Source organism: Panulirus ornatus, chromosome 42 (genome assembly GCF_036320965.1).
Source record: "Panulirus ornatus isolate Po-2019 chromosome 42, ASM3632096v1, whole genome shotgun sequence".
In the NCBI taxonomy this organism is placed as follows: Eukaryota; Metazoa; Arthropoda; class Malacostraca; order Decapoda; family Palinuridae; genus Panulirus; species Panulirus ornatus.
The window spans coordinates 11,599,592-11,620,184 of NC_092265.1; the positions used below are offsets into that span (position 1 = coordinate 11,599,592).

At 39.0% G+C, this 20,593-nt stretch overlaps 1 protein-coding gene across 22 annotated transcripts in view; it reads right to left on the reverse strand.

The window, feature by feature from the left end:
* The window catches only part of LOC139761900 (uncharacterized), a 130,261-nt gene extending 116,355 nt beyond the window's left edge, over positions 1-13,906 (reverse strand). For 2 of the 22 annotated variants that reach the window (XM_071686514.1, XM_071686512.1), the window contains exon 1: positions 13,791-13,898. The gene's annotated coding sequence lies outside the window, so the exon portion shown is untranslated. Of the gene's footprint in view, positions 1-12,601; positions 12,677-13,014; positions 13,284-13,735 lie in introns of those variants that run through there. The other 20 variants (XM_071686495.1, XM_071686492.1, XM_071686499.1 and 17 more) reach the window with 18 other exon arrangements.
* Between the last annotated feature and the right edge of the window lie 6,687 nt (positions 13,907-20,593).

Sequence of the window (20,593 nt, forward strand, 5' to 3'; positions counted from 1 at the left end):
CCGACATAATATTCTCGACTTCCCACACATTCTTCAAGGCTCCCAGAATTTTTGCCCCCTCCCCCACCCTATGATTCACTTCCGCTTCCATGGTTCCATCCGCTGCCAAATCCACTCCCAGATATCTAAAACATGGTTTGAGGACATGTGGTGTGAGATGGTTTGATCGATTAAGTAATAATAGGGTAAGAGTGATGTGTGGTAATAAGAAGAGTGTGGTTGAGAGAGCAGAAGAGGGTGTTTTGAAATGGTTTGGTCACATGAGAGAATGAGTGAGGAAAGATTGACAAAGAGGATATATGTGTCAGATGTGGAGGGAACGAGGAGAAGTGGGAGACCAAATTGGAGGTGGAAAGATGGAGTGAAAAAGATTCCAAGTGATCGGGGCCTGAACATGAAGGAGGGTGAAAGGCATGCAAGGAATGGAGTGAATTGGAATGATGGGGTATACCTGGGGTCAACGTGCTGTCCATGGATTGAACCAGGGCATGTGAAACGTCTGGGGTAAACTGGAAAGTTCTGTGGGGCCTGGATGTGGAAAGGGAGCTGTGGTTTCGGTGCATTATTACATGTCAGCTAGAGACTGAGTGTGAACGAATGTGGCCTTTGTTGTCTTTTCCTAGCACTACCTCACACACATGAGGGGGTTGTTGTTATTCCATGTGTGGCAGGGTGGCGATGGGAATGAATAGGAGCAGACAGTATGAATTATGTACATGTGTATATATGTATATGTCTGTTTGTGTATATATATATGTATACATTGAGATGTATAGGTATGTATATTTGCGTGTGTGGACGTGTATGTATATACATGTGTATGTAGGTGGGTTGGGCCATTCTTTCGTCTGTTTCCTTTCAACATATACATTCACAGATATAAACATATTTACACATGTACATACACACGTCCACACACGCAAATATACATACCTATACATTTCAACATATACATTCACAGATATAAACATATTTACACATGTACATACACACGTCCACACACGCAAATATACATACCTATACATTTCAACATATACATTCACAGATATAAACATATTTACACATGTACATACACACGTCCACACACGCAAATATACATACCTATACATTTCAACATATACATTCACAGATATAAACATATTTACACATGTACATACACACGTCCACACACGCAAATATACATACCTATACATTTCAACATATACATTCACAGATATAAACATATTTACACATGTACATACACACGTCCACACACGCAAATATACATACCTATACATTTCAACATATACATTCACAGATATAAACATATTTACACATGTACATACACACGTCCACACACGCAAATATACATACCTATACATTTCAACATATACATTCACAGATATAAACATATTTACACATGTACATACACACGTCCACACACGCAAATATACATACCTATACATTTCAACATATACATTCACAGATATAAACATATTTACACATGTACATACACACGTCCACACACGCAAATATACATACCTATACATTTCAACATATACATTCACAGATATAAACATATTTACACATGTACATACACACGTCCACACACGCAAATATACATACCTATACATTTCAACATATACATTCACAGATATAAACATATTTACACATGTACATACACACGTCCACACACGCAAATATACATACCTATACATTTCAACATATACATTCACAGATATAAACATATTTACACATGTACATACACACGTCCACACACGCAAATATACATACCTATACATTTCAACATATACATTCACAGATATAAACATATTTACACATGTACATACACACGTCCACACACGCAAATATACATACCTATACATTTCAACATATACATTCACAGATATAAACATATTTACACATGTACATACACACGTCCACACACGCAAATATACATACCTATACATTTCAACATATACATTCACAGATATAAACATATTTACACATGTACATACACACGTCCACACACGCAAATATACATACCTATACATTTCAACATATACATTCACAGATATAAACATATTTACACATGTACATACACACGTCCACACACGCAAATATACATACCTATACATTTCAACATATACATTCACAGATATAAACATATTTACACATGTACATACACACGTCCACACACGCAAATATACATACCTACACAGCTTTCCATGGTTTACCCCAGACACTTCACATGCCCTGGTTCAATCCACTGACAACATGTCGACCACAGTATATGAAATCGTTCCAATTCACTCTATTCCTTGCACGCCTTTCACCCTCCTACAGTGTATGTTCAGGCCCCAATTGCTTAAAATCTTTTTCACTCCATCTTTCCACCTCCAATTTGGTCTCCCTCTTCTCCTCGTTCCCTCCACCTCCGACACATATATCCTCTTGGTCAATTTTTCCTCACTCATTCTCTCCATGTGACCAAACCATTTCAAAACACCTCTTCTGCTCTCTAAAACACACTCTTTTTCTTACCACACATCTCTCTCACCCTATTATCACTTACTCGATCAAACCATCTCACACCACTTATTGTCCTCAAACATATCATTGTTTCCCACGTTAGCGAGGTAGCGCAAGGAAACTGATAAAAGAATGGCTCAACCCACCCACATACACATGTATATACATAAACGTCCACACATGCACATATACATACCTATACATTTCAACATATACATTCACAGATATAAACATATTTACACATGTACATACACACGTCCACACACGCAAATATACATACCTACACAGCTTTCCATGGTTTACCCCAGACACTTCACATGCCCTGGTTCAATCCACTGACAACATGTCGACCACAGTATATGAAATCGTTCCAATTCACTCTATTCCTTGCACGCCTTTCACCCTCCTACAGTGTATGTTCAGGCCCCAATTGCTTAAAATCTTTTTCACTCCCATCATTCCACCTCCAATTTGGTCTCCCTCTTCTCCTCGTTCCCTCCACCTCCGACACATATATCCTCTTGGTCAATTTTTCCTCACTCATTCTCTCCATGTGACCAAACCATTTCAAAACACCTCTTCTGCTCTCTAAAACACACTCTTTTTCTTACCACACATCTCTCTCACCCTATTATCACTTACTCGATCAAACCATCTCACACCACTTATTGTCCTCAAACATATCATTGTTTCCCACGTTAGCGAGGTAGCGCAAGGAAACTGATAAAAGAATGGCTCAACCCACCCACATACACATGTATATACATAAACGTCCACACATGCACATATACATACCTATACATTTCAACATATACATTCACAGATATAAACATATTTACACATGTACATACACACGTCCACACACGCAAATATACATACCTATACATTTCAACATATACATTCACAGATATAAACATATTTACACATGTACATACACACGTCCACACACGCAAATATACATACCTATACATTTCAACATATACATTCACAGATATAAACATATTTACACATGTACATACACACGTCCACACACGCAAATATACATACCTATACATTTCAACATATACATTCACAGATATAAACATATTTACACATGTACATACACACGTCCACACACGCAAATATACATACCTATACATTTCAACATATACATTCACAGATATAAACATATTTACACATGTACATACACACGTCCACACACGCAAATATACATACCTATACATTTCAACATATACATTCACAGATATAAACATATTTACACATGTACATACACACGTCCACACACGCAAATATACATACCTATACATTTCAACATATACATTCACAGATATAAACATATTTACACATGTACATACACACGTCCACACACGCAAATATACATACCTATACATTTCAACATATACATTCACAGATATAAACATATTTACACATGTACATACACACGTCCACACACGCAAATATACATACCTATACATTTCAACATATACATTCACAGATATAAACATATTTACACATGTACATACACACGTCCACACACGCAAATATACATACCTATACATTTCAACATATACATTCACAGATATAAACATATTTACACATGTACATACACACGTCCACACACGCAAATATACATACCTACACAGCTTTCCATGGTTTACCCCAGACACTTCACATGCCCTGGTTCAATCCACTGACAACATGTCGACCACAGTATATGAAATCGTTCCAATTCACTCTATTCCTTGCACGCCTTTCACCCTCCTACAGTGTATGTTCAGGCCCCAATTGCTTAAAATCTTTTTTCACTGCTTCTAGCAACTTGCCTCCCACACCACAAATTCTTATACCTTCCACAGAGCATCTCTATCAACTCTTTTCATATGCCTTCTCCAGGTCCATAAATGCTACATACAAATCCATTTGTTTTTCTAAGTATTTCTCACATACATTCTTCAAAGCAAACACCTGATCCACATATCCTCTACCACTTCTGAAATCACACTGCTCTTCCCAAATTGCAGGAACACTCAACAAACTTATACCTCTGTAATTTGAACACTCACCTTTATCCCCTTTGCCTTTGTACAATGCCACTATGCATGCACTCCGCCAATCCTCAGGAACCTCACCATGAGTCATACATACAGTGAATATCCTCACCAACCAGTCAACAGCAAAGACACCCCTTTTTTAATAAATTCCACTGCAATACCATCCAAACCTGCCACCTTGCGCTTTCATCCTCTGCAAAGCTTTTACCACCTCTTCTCTGTTTACCAAACCACTCTCCGTGACCCTCTCACTTCACACACCACCTCAACCAAAACACCCCATATCCACCACTCCATTACCCAACACATTCAATAAACTTTTTAAATACTCACTCCATCTCCTCACACCACCACATATCCATTGATGTGGTGTCAATGGATTGAACCAGGGCATGTGAAGCGTCTGAGGTAAGCCATGGAAAGTTTTGTGGGGCCTGGATGTGGAAAGGAAGCTGTGGTTTCAGTGCATTACACATGACAGATAGAGACTGAGTGTGAACGAATGTGGCCTTTGTTGTCTTTTCCTAGCACTACCTCACACACATGAGGGGGTTGTTGTTATTCCATGTGTGGCAGGGTGGCGATGGGAATGAATAGGAGCAGACAGTATGAATTATGTACATGTGTATATATGTATATGTCTGTGTATGTATATATATGTACAAGTTAAAATGTATAGGTATGTATATATGTGTGTGTGTGGACATGTATGTGTATATATATGTGTATGTGGGTGGTTTGGCCATTCTTTCATCTGTTTCCTTATGCTACATCGCTAACGCGGGACACAGTGACAAAGTATAATAAAATATAATACTTATTTTTATCATACTTTGTCGCTTTCTCCCGCATTAGCAAAGTAGCACAAGGAAACATGAAAGAATGGCCCAACCCACCCACATACACATGTATATACATAAACGTCCACACATGCACATATACATACCTATACATTTCAACATATACATTCACAGATATAAACATATTTACACATGTACATACACACGTCCACACACGCAAATATACATACCTATACATTTCAACATATACATTCACAGATATAAACATATTTACACATGTACATACACACGTCCACACACGCAAATATACATACCTATACATTTCAACATATACATTCACAGATATAAACATATTTACACATGTAAATGAAATGTTTGGACAATATGTGGTGTGAGGTGGTTTGATTAATCAAGTAATGAAAGGGGTAAGAGGGAGGTGTGGTAATAAAAAGTCTATGGTTGAGATAGCAGGGGATGGTGTGCTGAAATGGTGTGGACATATGGACAAAATGACTGGGGAAAGGTTGACAATGAAAATATATGTGTGGATGTAACCCAAATGAGAAGAATGGCGAGATAGGTAGTATATTTTAAGGAACGGAATCTGGATGTCCTGGCTCTGAGGAAAAACCTAAAGTAAAAGGGAAAAAAAGGCTTGGAAACAGCTTAAGAATACAGTCAGTGAATGGCATGAGGTTCTGGCTCTGAGAGAAACAAAGATCAATGGTATAGCAGAAAAATTGTTTGAAAATGTCTTAAAAGTACAGTCATGGGTTGGTGTGAAGGCAAAAGCTAAGGAAGGGGTAGCAATGCTGCTGAATCAGATGTGAGAGTGTATCAAAGATTGCAAGGAAGTGAACTGATGTGGCTAATAATGAAAGTGGAATGCAAGATATGGGTGATTACTAGTGCTTATGCACCTGGCCATGAGATGGAAGATCATGAGAGGTAAGTATTTTGAGAGCAGGTAAGTGATGGGTCTGCAATTTTGATGCAAGAGACTAGGTATTAAGTGATGGAAGATTTAAATGTGAAAGTTGAGGGTATAATTGGGAGGCATGGGGTATTCTGTAATGTGAAAGGAAATGGTAGACAGCTTCTGGGGTTGTGCTGAGAAAGGGCTGGTAATTGAAATTACTTGATTTAAAAAGAGGGACATAAACAAGTATATGTACGTTAGCAGGAAATATTGTTAGCAGGCATTACTGGATAACTTACTAACTGATGGGCATGCACACAAGAGACATGTAGATGTGGTGCTGAAAGGAACAGCTGGTGGGATGTCTGGTCATTACCCTGAGGAGGCAAAAGTGAAATATTTTTAAGGTTTTCTCAAAATTCAGGCGAGTGTGAAGAACTGTAAAGGTTTCCGTAAAAGATGAAGTGTTATGGGTAAGAAAAATGGTGACGATAAAAGTGAGCGAGCTCTAGAAAGACACTTGCGTAAAGAAAGACCCAGAGACTGAGTGTCAAATACCAGAAAGTGATAACAGACAAAGCTAGGAAAGTGAGTGAGAAATGGGAGGTATTTAGAGGAGCAACGGTAGTAATGACAATCTAGGTTAATCACTCCTTGTACCACCAGATAAAACATCACGACTTGGTTCCACTCTATTGCAATGCTATGTTATACATTTTCTCAAAGTTAAAAAGTTTACTTTCATAAACTTTATACTTATAAACTTCATTTCTATACTAGTCACTGTTCTTAATAAAATGTTCTAGTGTGTGCTTTTAATACTCTTTCAAAGACTTGCTCTGTGATGTAAGGCAAGCTGGCCTATCAGTTATAAGCTTAGCTTATAAAGACCATTTGTTGTGTACTGGTATTACATATGTATGCCACTTTGTGAAAGTTTGCAATTTTGTTTTTGTCCAGCCTTTCCCTCATCAATAAGTTTTTTCATTAAATATTTTTTTTTAATTTAAGAGGATGCTTCCAATTACATCTGGTCCTAAAGCTAACTTTTCTCTGCTCAGCAACTGCTCCGGTTATTTCATTTTTCAATATCTTATCTATGACTGCCCTTTGGTCAGGATAGTATAACATGTCATCAGCTAATATCTCCTTGCATTCTGAGCTATTCAACTGCTTTATACTGTTCAATTAACATCTTACGTATTTCCTTAGAGTCATCTTCGTACATTTCTTCCACCACAAAAGGGCCTAATATGACTTCTTGTTTCTTGCTTTGTTCATGTATATGAATAGTAACTTTGGGTTATTTTCTCAAGCTTTTTATTTTCCTCACTCATCACTTTTTTCAAAGTTCTATTTCTATCCACTACCTTCTGCCTTCTGGAATTTTCAGTTTTCCTCAAGTTTTCTCTCAAATTAGTATCAACCAACACATCATTTGTCCTTGTATTCTTACAGAACACGTCTATGTTTGCCTCATGTTATTACCTTCAAAGACTTCATTAAATTCATCTTCAAAAGACATTCAATGATCACTCTCCAATCTATTCTTTTATGAAGATTCATATCACTCAACCCGACATCCTACAAAGTGTACCTGACCAGCCTGGGTGTTGGGGATACATTTGCCCAAAACCTGCGCTAACAACTTGGTCAATCAACACAGCAGACTGTTCCCAGCCCAGTTAATGGGGTTCAGCAAACCCCAAAGATGAGATATGCATCAGGATCTCTTGAGAAGCTGAATCAAGTTCAAATACATTTATTTCCACACTAAATGCAGATCATTTCTGATATTGTGATCCAATAAGCTTGTCTGAAATCTGTGCCTAGTCACTTGTAAAAATACACTCTATTGCACTGTTCCATCTCGTCCATCCAATGAAAAGACTGATTATACATTGGTAATGCTATATTTCATCTCAACATCCATCAATGTTTTCTTTGTATTTGTGCCTGCTTCCATATTGTGCTCCTTCCTGCCTCTGAATAAAATATAAGTTAAATCACTCGTACAATTATTAAATTCGTTTTATCCATTCCTTTCACTACTACTTCCATTTTTGCTATCAATTCTTTGTCATGCTACTAGGGTTTGAGTTCTCTGTATCCATCTAAGTGTTTATGGCAAGGATGATCACTATATATAGTTCACACTGACTAGGAATCATCATTGCCTTATTCCTTTCAGCTTACTAAAGATATGCTGCTACACCAAGCTTACAAAGCATACTGCCACACTACCATTTAATTCTGTCTCGATATCTTAACTGAACATTTCAAACTGTTCCAAATTCATCTTTCATTTCTATGAAGATAACTCATGCTAAATGGGACTATGTTATTTTATCAAGAGTTCTTGGTTATCAAACTTTGTTTATCTGCACATGTATTATCTATAAAAAGTTTACTATTCCTATAATTGTCCTGAAAGAGAAGGGTAGAAGTTGGAATGAAAAGGAACTGGAAGACACAGTTATCTACTTTGCTCCATATGATTACAAAGAAATCTGCAAGTTCTAGTGGCAACAGATATGTTCCTTTGTAAAAGTTTTAAGCTTCAATGATCCATTATTCAGGTATCCACGGTCTATAAAATTCCAATTTTCAGATATCTCTACTGTTTGCAAAATCTAAGTACAGTACTTGAAGTGTCACCACTGGTTTTGTTTCTCATCTTGAATCCTCAAAAATTAGAACTTAGAAAAGTGTCGACAATTTTGCCTCATCTTACATTCTTAATGAATCCGAGTGCTCTTAAGAGTGCTATCAACTGTTCTGTTGTAAATGCTTAAGGAATATAAAAAGAGCTTAGACAAGAAAACCTACAAAAACAAAATTACCAGTCACAATGCAGTGGATATGTTGGCCTACAAGGCAAAGCCTCAAAAAGTCTATGCAGCAACCAAGTAACTTAGTCCTAAACAGAGTTGGGGTGGATAACAGAACCTCCAAAACCTCTGTAAGGCATACCATTTGTTAAGAATTCTTACACTAAAACAGTGCCAGTACTTAAGAACAATGGTCTCCAAATCAAAATGTAGGCCAAAGGTACCAACATCAGAGATAGCTTCTCCTACCTACAATATTATGACAAAATACAGTGATCAAACCTTCCTAGCGGTCATCTGTGATTGTACAGCCAAACCCCTCTAAACATATGGTAGCTATGGCACCTGTTCAAAATCAGACATTCTGATGTCATGAATACCCACAAAAAAAAAAAAAAAATAGCTTAAAACTTAGTTTTATACATTTAACAAATCCCAGTAAATATTTGAGACAATTACCTGACCAACGAAATTTAACATGGCAACTAATGATAAAACAGTTATCAACTTAAGGAAGACCTAATATCAAAACATGAAAATTTTGCAACAGAAATACGAAAAATTTCATTCCCAAAACAAATTAATCTAACATTATCAGAACTGATTTGCCACCATTATGGCAATAATGTAAGTATCTTAATCATTTGAAGAATGTCTAATGAGCGAGATAAAGGTACACATCGTTAAAGCAGAAAACTATATCACAAACTTGTCTCCACCATAACTTAAAAAAAAACACTTTCCTCATAGCTACACTTGCATATTATTGTAAGAGCTGCTATTAAATATCTACGTAACAAAATCCACCTTATTACTGCAAATATTTGATCCTACACAAATCCTAAATCAACCTGTAGTTACTGGTTTTCATTACAGTATATTCAAAGAAACACTTTGGATGTTAAGAATCAGTCTCTCTAATAATCTATTGCAGATACAATATTATTGTCAGAAATGCCTATAACTACTCGTACAAATGTCGAGACAAAATGCAAAAGAAAGCAAACTAAATGACGGACAATGATACTTTACCATGAAACACTGATAAAGGAACTAATGATAAATATCATCATATATGAAAATTTGACATAAAACATGACTTCCACAAACACAAGCAACTGCCTCAGATGAGAAACCCAGGAGCAATTGTCTGCACTCCCAGCATGTGTGAGTATTGATCCAGTCAGCCAGCCAATAAAAGTTTCCAGTATTGTTTTTCATTACAGTCCCTCATGCTATACATTCCCTCTGCCTTTTAATATCAACCATGTTTAACAATATCTAAAGTACAAAACACAAAAGGTATTTCCATTTCAACATTCATGCAATTCAAGAGCCTCCTTAACATAATTCTTTAGAACTTGCTTTTTTAGTTTAGTATCTGGTCTCCTTTGGGAAGTGTCCAAAACTTTCTGTCTACAGTATTTCCAGAGGCTGAATAGCCAAGTAAAAATCCTTGTCCAAAAATTAACAGATCAGTGGTGTTCTATGGTGATGCACTTTTAATACCGTTTACTTAAATCAGTGAACACAATCAAAATTTGCTTTAAATATAAGTAACACCGTCTAAAATTACTGCCATGAATTTAGTCCAGTTAATCTGTTAGACAATCAATACCACACCTATTACATTAAGCTCCTTTTGTTAACATGAAGTATGCATGAACATTTAATAGCATCTGTCACTAAGACTGAATCAAAGTAAATGTGCTATACCATATCAACACAACTGAAAATGATATATGCCAAACTGATACATTATCCCTTAGTTGGTCCTGAGTTATACAAAATGATGCATTTCCCAACCACATTTGGGAAACTTTTAAGACTCCTACAAACATATTTCTACATTCCACCTAGAGAGCCTCTCATTTAATTAATCCACTGCTTGTAAGACATAATTCTATTGTATTATTGTATTCATCAATATGAACCTTAAACAAAATATCAGTTCTACATGATGCAAACATTAAGCCAACAATCTATACCTACAAACTATAAATAGCATAAAATAAAATTGCAAATATCAGAATCAGCTCATTCCCTAACTGCTGGATTCTATACATTAACATTGAAATTTTCAATGTCCTTTAGAAAATTTAAATGCCACACATTTTCATCTGAATCCTTCTCTTCCATCGTATGTGTAATGCAATTCATCAATGTGTCCTAAACATATCAAGTTATTAATAATAAAAAAAATGCCAATTAAGTAAATACAATGTCAACAAAAAATTGAAAAGGATCTACAAATTTTGAAAATTCTTTCGATCATTCTATAAATATACAATTCTTGATAATACCAATTCAAATTATAATTGTACATATCATAAAGTGACATCACAGCATGTAGAAAAGGTATGTCAGCTTCAGCCACAAATATGACCAACAGTATCATTTGGATACAAACATAAAATGCCAATTCACATTTTGGTTCTTCCTAAACTTCGCATTCCAAAAACATTTCTATTTCAAATGAATACATGTAGAAATGTAATCATTACAAAATCAAAATCTTACACATCTAAAACTTCAACCTAGAACATCAAAACCGATATGAAAAGAACTAAGGAGTTCATGTAAATCAACACCTTTAGTCATACTCACTAATATACCCATACTCTAACCATGCTTCATTCTAAAAGTTATGTTCATTGTGTGATATCAGATAGCAGTAGTTTCAATAACACTGCCTCACAACTCAATGCTGAAATCTCAACATTAATAAACTTATTCCAGGGTTTATACGATAGCCAACAGTGTATCATCAACGATCACCAGCTGTTTAACATCACTCAACAGTTGGTAGACACCAACCTCAACCTTTTACTACGAATATTACACCACGCACCATATTTCACCCCCCTATGTACTCCACCGAATGATTATAAAATCAAATTGCTGTCAAAAACATATTATACAGTGCATGTTTTCTAAAAATTATAGCGGTCAATACAGCACGCGATTTACAAAATGACACAAAGGTTACTCGAGCCTGTCAATCTTCTAGACCGTTAAAAACAAGCATTCACAGCCTGTCACCAACACACATTGTTTCTGGCTTTCATACTCCTTCAGTAAACATAAGACATTATCACAAGGCCATAAAGCAAGGCAAAAGTCCCTGGGCCAAGCCATGACCCGTGAACACTAGCGATTCCCTACTTCACACAACGCAAACTTTCTCCACACAAAAAAAATGCCTAAGCTGTACACGGCAACACTGCTCCAGATTTCTTTTCACTTGTTTTCTTGTTTCGGACACCATCATATCATTATGCACATCTTAAGTCACTGAATACCAAGCAGCCTTTGATAATATCCAAATCACTTTCATTATCACCACTTTCCATAATATGAACTTAGTTCACGAAACTTACAAAAAAAAAAAGTTAAAAGTCACAGGCACTATATCCCTCCGTCAAGTTACAACCACACTTAGCCCAAGACACCGCGGCAACAAATAAAATACGGCATATAGCGCATTACGTTAGTACAATATAGTGTGGTGACAAAACTGGTGTCTAAAAAGCGGCAGCGTCTTGCCCGGCATGTAGCTTCACCCGCGCGAGGTTGACTGACCAGAGCATCTCCCCCTTACCCCCCCACCACTCCCAGACACCTATTACCTATTCCTAGCTACCACCTTTTTTACTCACTTTCGTATTCCCGTAAATCCCTTCATTTCCCATTTCGCAGATACATAATGATTTTAAGTCAACGTGGGATAAATAATGATCGATGTGGATCAATCAGTAATTACGTAATGTCAAAAGAGGAAGCGGAAATACAGTGACCTCCCCGTGAGCAACACTCAGCCCCTCTCACCCCCCCACCCCCCCGCCCTCCTGCAAGCGTCACCCAAAATCACTTTTCAAGACAAACTCGGACTCCTCTCTCACCACTTCCTTCATTTCTTCACATATTTCCGGCTCCCAGGTACTTCTCACTATTCACTTTGTCACTTTACGGCTCCTTATCAAGTCTATTTAGCTTTACATTTTCAATATTTCCACTCAAGATTTTGCCCCTCGACAAGTACACACAACAAACTCATTAACAGTATCATGACAGTCTTCGTAATGGCGGAAAGAGTCCCAGCGTTATCATCTAAGTGTCTTCCTATTCATTTGTACGTGTGCATTTAATACCCTCACACACTCAAAAATCATAGTTGTATTTTTCGTATAGTAAAAAAGATTTATTTATGTGAAAAAAGTTGTTATAATGCACTTCCGGACCGTCAAAAAATCTCTGGAACATCCATCAGCTGGCTTCCCATCAAGCATTGCGTCCTTTGTCGGCCGGTAAACTCTTTCTATGCTGCACCTCACTTTCCGTCATTTTTCTCGCCTTCCGTAAACTTTCTTTATCTATTTTCCTCACTACGTCAATATTCAACTCACAAGCTTTGCTATGACACCCCACATGATAGGGTTCACTTGAGACGGTGTCACAGTGTGGGGGTCAATCGTTCAAGGACTGAATTTGTGCCAACAACCATATCGATTCTATTTCACAACAAACAGAAACGTAAACTGTTCCTTCGTAGGGTCACGGGAGTTATTTCCACTTCAAACGCAACACTGGACTCGTAAACTTCCACCACAACCACCACTACACCTTCCACTGTACAAAATCCAACGGAGTAACACCTCACGCTAGCCAAGCAGCGTACATGTGGCAAAAATTAGGAGATAATCCGGAGCGCGCCCACGACCAACATGGCGCCTTGTCTCCGGTTAATGGCTACGGGGCCGCCCCGCTGGACGCACGGACTCCCGCGCACACCCGCCCCCACCATTCACACCCATTACTTTCCCATTACTTACAATACACTTTTTGTATTTCTCATATTTGTCCTTCCCTTCCTCTCGCATCATTCACTTTCGCATGTTACTCTTATTTGTTTATGTATGTCATTTACCTATATGACACGTTACAGCTGACTGTCATAAGTCTAACAGCTCAATTAATAATTGACCTAACCCATTATTAAAAATGAATGAAAGTTCAATACCCTCTTGTTCCCCTGTCCTAACCCCATGCTGCTCCCAGGGTGGAACCCAACCATCGCTCTGCGGAACAAGTATTGCAACACCGATGATGTTCGTTCATTCGATATAATCATGGCTGCTAATGGTGTTTAAAGTAAGCAACCATTTTTTTAAAAAGTCCCATTATAATTGCCCTTATGTGCATGGCTAATTAAACGAGTATAAATCACGCCGCAAACTACCCCACAGTGAATATCGCTCGCTGATACAACAGTGAGATCGTCTTTTCCATAAGTGAAACTAAATAGATCATATCGAGTGGAGGGCGACTGACAGAACAAAATGCAGTGTTGAGAAATCCCGTATGTAGGTAGGGTGGCGGTGTCGGGCGGGCGGTACTGGCGGGTGTACATGTGTACGTGTGTGAGTGTGCAGGGGTCGCGTGAAGCATCTGCAGCGTGCCGCCCGCCTACACTACACACACTCACGACCCACCGACCGCTACACCACTCCCGATACCACATTATCCCAATATATCATCGCCACTCACCCCTACCTCCACCTCCATACGGTTTTCCATCATTTCTTATAATATATTTATGTATTTTTTCCCCATTCTGCCGTCAATCAAGAGAGACAACAGGTACTTACACAATCATGACAAGCACTGGCAGTGTAGTCAGCAGTTTTCACCCGAGTACAGCCGTCACCGCCACCATCACCGCCCGCCTCCCCCTCCACCTTGCCCCTAACCCCCCCAAGCCACGAACCAGTACAAGGGGCCTCGGGGGTGAGACACTGCTAACCCCCCCCTAACATACTCTACTAAACCCCATATACTCATATCACATAACGAAAAACCACCTCCAAGTAAGTTTAGGCGGGAGTCCGCGGCGTGAAAGAAAATATTTGAGTAAGAATAAATAGCTCTCACATGATAATGGCAACACGATCTGAATAGGAAGCTCCGCCATGATAACAAGTGCCTAACATAGCCACCGGGAGGTTGTGTTAAGTTAAATTACCCTTCACGTGTGTGAGAGTTACACTTGTCCAGGTATTGGTGTTAGCCAAGCTGACGTTAAAGGAGGAGTGAGGGAGGCTGGGAGATGTCCACGACATAAGACAGAGAAAGAGAGGAGAGAGAGAGAGGGTCAGTGTTGATATCATCAACTGGATACATCAACTGAGGTGTTGGTGACGGGCACGAAGTTGAGTGGTGACGGAAGTTTGAAGGCATAGCCTATTCGTTTTGGGTAAAGGAAGGCAGCACCCTACCTTGTCTGCCTGATGTTGAACCTAGACACCGGGTCTCACCTCGACACTAGTGTAACCAAAGCTGTGGTATAAGCATACGTGAAGCACCTTAAGGAATATCTTATATTTATGGTGTGAAGCGTGAGCGATAATAGCGCCATGTATCACATACGTGTATCTGAAGTTGTCCCGACGGTGTAAGTAACCTGGGTCAACAATAGGGACTATGCAACCCGTTGTCATTCTTTATTCAGGCAAACAACGAGGAAACAAACATTAGTAAAGAGTAACCATTATAAACAAAATGAATACTGTGGAATCGCTCCAGTTGAAACCTGTTAATTTTGAACATGTTCCATACAGTCTCGATATTTGCGTCAAGAGCGATGTCGAAGAAATTACGCCATTAAGCGTAAGTTTACGAACTGCAGTATACACAATAGCTTCAATAAATTCCGATGGTCTGCCGCAGCCAGAGCAACATGCCCTTCCGTATGCCAACTTAAACCTTTCGACGAACTTCCTTGCACACTAATTATTTACACCTTACGCAAATTGTTATCTCATTTTCCACGAGTATAAACATCGTTGTATGAACATCACGAATACAGTGGCCATAATATGAATAATCTAAACTGGTTTGAATTGGTTTGTTCGTGCATCGTAAAGCAGAATCAACTTGTTGAATGTACGAGGAAGGCTAGGCTTGGTGGCGAACCCCAGACTCGCTACCCTGTTAGGTTCACAGGCATGGTCAGGCAACAGATGGACGTAACAAGTGAAATGTTGAATGGAAGAAGCAGATGTAGCTGTAGAATGTACAACGGGAGAGTGTTGCAGTATGGGTAAATGTACCGCTAACATATGAGGAAGGTTTAGATATGCGAGAAACATATCTAAGCCGCAACTTCAGTGTAGCTGTTAGATACAGGGAATAGGGAGAATGACTATGATTTCAAGAAACACATTACAGAGTAACACCTGTGTATTGGCAAGAATAAAATAAAAGGGAACAATTACTAAGCTTTTGTAAGAACTGAAATGGGGCTAAAACGCTATCACTGACACAATCGAGTGAATTAAATCAAACAGGAGCAATATCCATATATATATATATATATATATATAGAGAGAGAGAGAGAGAGAGAGAGAGAGAGAGAGAGAGAGAGAGAGAGAGAGAGAGAGAGAGAGAGAGAGAGATAAATAGATAGACATTGATGAATGAGGAACAACAATGGTACACATGCAAGAAACAAATGAAACAGGGGTAACAGGATTTGTATAAAACAATGATGTATTTGCGCAAGAACCGTATGTGACACCAACACAGGTGTTGCAGCGGTGAGGGAGGAAAAAAGTAAAAATGTGATCAAAACAACAGCAGAATACATATAAGAGAAGCTAAAAACAACAGTAAGAAAGATGGGTAAGGCACACCTGACGATGAGGAAGGAACAGCGAGTGAGCGAGGCCAATAGCAGCAGCACCTCTTACACCATCTTGCCAGTGAGCAGTAGACCGCAAAGTGGTCCAGAAATAGCCCCTTCGACATGACCCGTCACTTCCATGGGTTTCCGCAGTGAAGATTTCGACGTAGACACTTCACACGTCTGCCAGTATACTTAGCGATTCAGACACTTCTCTCTTAATAGGCCTCGCTTGTGTAGATATTTCTATAACGGGAATAAAAGTTATAATTTTCCCCAGTTTCCAATGCTTCGTCTTGGCGTAAGAATATTCCTCTGGTGTAACATTCATTAGGAAGACAGTGTACACAACTCTGTGACAGAGACCGTTTTAACCTGACGTTCTGCAAGTACTAAATATAATCGGACGGAGGAAGAGGATATTTCTTTTTTTATTAAGCACGACGCACGACCCTCGAGCAAAACGGTACGACCTTAACCTTAAGCACAAAGGTATGACCCTTGAGCACGACGGTACGACCCTGGGGCTATGGTGGTTGTGACCTACGACCTGTTCTTTACAGGTCAGGTTAATGGCCTAGCTATCGTACCCAAGGGTCGTATCGTCGTGCTCAAGGGTCGCATCGTCACGCTCAAGGGAAGAAGATCGAGTGGTTGGAAGTATTCGAAAGTACGACCATCACTTCAGATTCAGGCCATAATCAGCACTCGGGCAAATATATCAGTGAGGCCCTTATATTCTGTGGGTAAGATAAGATAACAAATACGTGACTTTGTAACCGTGACATAACACACGGGGTATTCAGTAACAAACAGTAACATATCTAGAATCGTTGAGAAATTTCTACATATGTGGCAGAAAGTGATTACGATACCACAAAACGCACATCTCATAAAGACAGGTCTCCTCCGAAGGTGTATAAGTCGGTGTATCATCACTACCCAGCTATGGATGTGTCATCGGATCATCATTTCCCCACAGTGGGTGTCTGGGACTTATCCCTGTCCCGTAGTGGGTGTCGATAAATGATTACTACTCCAGAGTGGGTGTGTAGATGAATGATTACCGTTCCGCACTGGATGTATTGATGAATAATTGTTGTCTCCCAGCGGACGTGGAAAGGAATGGAACCACGATTCGTTATAACTGTTTGTCTTACCGATACATCTCCTGCTCTGAGAGTCAGTCATTGCATGTAAATATTTACGTAGAGAGTGTGTCAGCGAGGAAACAGTTGCCCTTGCCAGTGAAGCCTTCGCCAAGCACAACCAATGGGTTGCTGCATAATAATATAATTGATACCCGTCGTGATTGGAATCATGAAAGATCAATGTTCCCTTACTGATGTATTGGTGACTGATTAAGATCTCGCTACAGATATATCGATGATTAATCACTTTTTCCATTCTAAGCGACGATACATGACACTTGTCTCGCACTGAGCATTTCACCAGATGGTCCAACAGTGAACAGTGAAGTACTAAGACCCAACAGTGAATGTATCGATCATTGATCTCATCCCGTCATGAGAGAGCTAGTCAGTAATTCGTGTTTCCCTCGTGGGCTGGCCGATTAACCGTAAGTTCTCCTCGCGCTGTGTTGGTAAATGATCACTTTTCGCCGCGTCACACACCCGAACATTCTTCCAAGCGAGGCGCGGGTGAAGCGCAACCAACAACCGTGTATGTTGCATGACTACGAGAGGAATACGACAGCTGTTCAATCTCCGGGAACTATCTATAGCTACAACACTGTCCTCATACGGCTATAAAACTCAAGTCTCAGGGGCTCAACACCTCCAAATTTCTCTCCTGATGCGAGCGAGTTTGGTGAAGACGACGACTCCGAGCAAAAGTGCAATAAACACAATCGCGAATGAATTCTGTAAACATACACGTAAGCATACATATATACACACACACATGTCGGAGGACACAAGTGTAACGGAAAGAATAAGCCACGAACACATAACGGAATAAGGAAGCATCAGAAAAGCTTCAGCCATGTGTTCAGGTGGAGGTGACCAGCATGGGAGTTCACAGCATAGGTAAAATGCCACCTCTCACAAGATTCACTTCCCTGCCAGCTTCCCCGAGACACTCCGCTCTGTGACGAGTCCCTCGCTGCTGGCTGGCGAGACACACTCTCTGCCCCGGTCGACTACCCACACACACACTGTGATTACTCACAGTGTTCTCTGTCGGCAACAATATGAAGTGTAAACAGAATTATACTACAAATTACTCTTCCTCTTGATTAATGATCTGAATTAATAATCCTTTTATACCGCTAAGTAATAGACTCTACTATTGATATTAAATTAATAATCCATTCTGCCTTTTGCACTTAAAGCCAGAATTATTTTTTTTCCTCTCAAAACATGTACCATTATCATTCCTCTCGGTTACAAAGGTATCACATTTAATACCTATGCAGTCAACGTTCTTCTCCACTCATCACTTCATTAGAAAATGGCATTTGCAGAAAAAAAAAATATATTTACACTACCTTATATGGAAAATTGTACTGGTGACTCCCTATGCAATTCATACACAGTTGATAGACAAACTAAAGAAGTGAGACCTGCTTTGAAAATACAAATGACAACGGCTTTTAAATGCAACATAAAATTAACAAAGAATTTGAGCCTCTTTAACGGGTCTGTTGCTACGCTAAAGACAGCAATTTCCGGGAAACTATTTTAAACCGAGGTTCATTCCAAATTAGACGTTAATATTCACCGTATCCACACCGAATTGGAACAAATACACGATGAAAATCTGAACTAATTAAATATATCAATTCCTGATACATGATTTTTTAATATAAATTCCACGATATCTAAAAGAAGCTGAAAATTACGGCACGACTGCTGGTTGTACGAGGGTACGAGGTTCGCGGGCTCTTGCCAGTCATGATCACTGTGAGTCATTTGTTGCTTGTAAAAATGCTTTCAGTCCAGTAGTATGGACGAAATGTGTAGTGAGAGAGTGTGTTTACAACCACTGGATGATCTCGAACACCTAAAGAATGCGTTCAGGTTATTTTGACTGGTGGTTGGTTATGTCAGACGTTGACGGCCCGAACATAGCCTACATGTCAACAAGTCTAAAGCCAACCAACCAACCAACTGTTGCTAAACTAGTGCAGACTTAGTGGCTCATATATATATATATATATATATATATATATATATATATATATATATATATATATATATATATATATATATACGTATATATATGAAGATCAAACGCAAAAAAAAACATTTTACCCCAAATTTGCAATCAGGCAGAGTGGCGGCGTCTGGGGAACCCCCACACCCTGCAACAACTCCCTCGTTAGCGCCAGACAACAGACAAACAAGCAAAGGAACACACGCCACTCGACGCGGCCGCTGCTCCCCGGATACACCGGCCGTTTAATTGCGTATCTGAAAATTAGAATTAAAATGCAGCAGTGCTATTAATACGCCTCTACGGATGTCCAACCCCAACATTTTCTCCAATAAACGTATTTAAATGGTCGGACTGGTGGGAATGGTGGGTCTCCTTTAAACTTAATCCAATTATCAGTTTAATAATATTAACGAGTTCAACAATGGCGATAAGCTTTAATAATAAGGCCATCACGGCCAACACCCTTTAATGCTCGGTTCTTGCCCAACATCCACTATTAACTTACTACCGGACTCCCTTTAATACTGACCCCCTAATGGACAACCATTTTAATACCATTATTAACTAACTTCCGAGTAACCTTCCCTCAGCAGTAACCTTTACTGGACCTCCTTTTAGGA